Here is a 2,521-nt window from a genome sequence, read left to right as displayed (position 1 = left end):
TCGGTTTTTGGCCGGGATTTGAAAAGAAAAAGCTCCTCAGTTTTTTGGCCGGGAGATCCTCGGGTTTTTTTGGCCGGGATTTGGAAAGAAAAGGCTCCTCGGTTTTTTGGCCGGGAGATCCTCGGTTTTTGGCCTGGATTTGGAAAGAAAAAGCTCCTCGGTTTTTTGGCCGGGAGATCCTCGATTTTTTTGGCCGGGATTTGGAAAGAAAAAGCTCATTGGGTTATGCCAGGGAGATCCTCGGTTTTTGGCCGGGATTTGGAAAGAAAAAGCTCCTTGCTACCATGATTTGTTTCTCTTTTGGGGTTTTCATTTTCATTTCTTTTCTTCTTCTTTTTTTTTCTTCTCTTTATATTTTACTTTTTATTTAGCAAATGCATGAAAGAATTTAGGGGAGGGGAAAATTCCTTTTTGGTCGTTTTCCTGCAGCAAAGCTGTTTCAGTGCTTGCGCATTTCATTTCTTTTTGGGTTGCACCTGCTTCTTGCACGGTTGCTCTGAATACGACCTGTTTTAAACAAAGAACAATTTGTTAGTTTGAAACGGTGGTTGGTTTTGTGGCCTTTATCATCCTAATCGCTTGATCCCGGCCCCATTTCCGTCGAGGACTTTGCTGCTCGTTTGCCTTGAGGGTGAATCTCTTTTCAAACCGACCGGGTTCAGCCTTAGGACTTCATGATGACTCGCCCGTGTGGGCTCTAGCCCTTTTACCTTATTCTGCTCTTAGAACCTTTGCCTTTGACTTTCTTTCTTTTCCAATGTCTTTGCTTCGAAAGCATCAACCACCATGGTCGATCGGGATTGGACTGACGCGTCCGCTGAGGCTGGGTATTTTCTTTACTCTTGCCAGGCGTAGCCCTGTGAAACCGGTCCTGCCACCTTTTCTTTGTACTAGTTACAGAATCAGAGTTAAACCTAAAGGGATTCAAAGAAAAAGTATGCAGAAGGCAAGCAGATGAGTTTAAAGAGAAGCGTCCCTTTCGGGGGAAAAGAAGGACTTATCTGGGGTGTGCATGCTGGCTTCAAATGAACATGACATGCTTCTTGGATTGGACGCCTGACCCACACAAGCTTTCCAACTTCTCGTGAACCCATTGATTCGCATTTCACAACCAGGGGGCATTGCCAGGACTCTTTCAGTGATGAGATGTCTTCTCTTCGGCCGACAGCGCCCTTTGCGGGTTTTCGCCAATCGACCTCTCTCATTTCTCTTCTCACTGTCGCCCGATAGTGCTCTTTGCGAGTTTTCACTAAGCGGACTCTCTCATTTTCATTTTCTCTACTCACCATCGCCTTATGGTGCCCGAAGGTTTTCACCGATAAGACCCTCTCATTTTATTTCTCTCAATTTGAATTGTATCAGATTCCAACAATGACGTTTGCCACTTCCATGCCTTTGTCAATTGATCGGAAGGACTTGGACAAGGTTTTGGGGTAAAAATAATTTTGGGCGGAACTACAACTTTAGAACCATTTCGGCGGATTCATGGCCGAACCATTATATCATCTGCCCCAGTTTCAATTTTGGGGGAATTGGGATTTTTGTTTTGGTGTGACTGAACCCCAGAGAGAGGCTGCCTACGTATCCTTTCGGAATCAAGTCAGACGTAGTTCAGGCAAATAATTTTATTTTTGTTTTTGTTTTTGTTTTGTTTCGTTTTTTTTTCTTTTCTTTCCTTTTTTCTTTTCATCATATTTTCTTTTCTTTTCTTTTTTGTTTTCATCATATTTTCTTTTTCTTCTTTTTTTTTCTTTTTTTTTTCTTTTTCTTTTCTTTTTCTCTGTCTTTTTTCAATAGTACTTCCGGGTTCCAAAGAGGGTGATCAAAGAAGCGTAACCGGCTCAAAGGGTTTACGAACGATTGATAGTGTTTGGGGTAGCGGGAAGGAAAGCCTTCGTCATCTCAATTGCACAAAAGCCATCATCGCAGGAGGCCTAGACATAGTACCTTTTGACTGCATCTGCATTGACTGCTGTTTCAGGGTTATTTCCTTCGATGTCTCCCAGATACAGTGCTCCTCTTGGAAGTATCTTTCGGATTATGTATGGACCTTTCCAATTAGGGGCAAACTTCCCTTTTGCTTCCTGGTGATGAGGGAGAAGGCATCTGAGTACCAGCTGTCGCACTTCAAAATTCCTGGGACGCACTTTCTTGTTATAGGCGCGGGCCATTCTTTGTTGGTATAACTGCCCGTGACAAACTGCGGCCATCCGTTTTTCATCAATTAATGACAATTGCTCTAGTCGGGTCTTAACCCACTCACTGTCCTCAATCTCCGCTTCAACGATTATCCGGAGTGAAGGAATTTCTACTTCCGCAGGTATGACAGCTTCAGTACCGTAAACCAACAAGTACGGTGTCGCTCCAATTGATGTACGCACTGTGGTACGATACCCGAGTAATGCGAAAGGTAGCTTTTCATGCCATTGCCTGGAGCTTTGAATCATCTTTCTCAAAATCTTCTTGATGTTCTTATTTGCTGCTTCAACGGCACCGTTGGCTTTTGGCCGATAAGGAGTAG

The sequence above is a fragment of the Nicotiana attenuata genome, unplaced genomic scaffold (genome assembly GCF_001879085.1).
Source record: "Nicotiana attenuata strain UT unplaced genomic scaffold, NIATTr2, whole genome shotgun sequence".
NCBI lineage: Eukaryota > Viridiplantae > Streptophyta > Magnoliopsida > Solanales > Solanaceae > Nicotiana > Nicotiana attenuata.
This window is presented reverse-complemented; position numbering follows the sequence as displayed.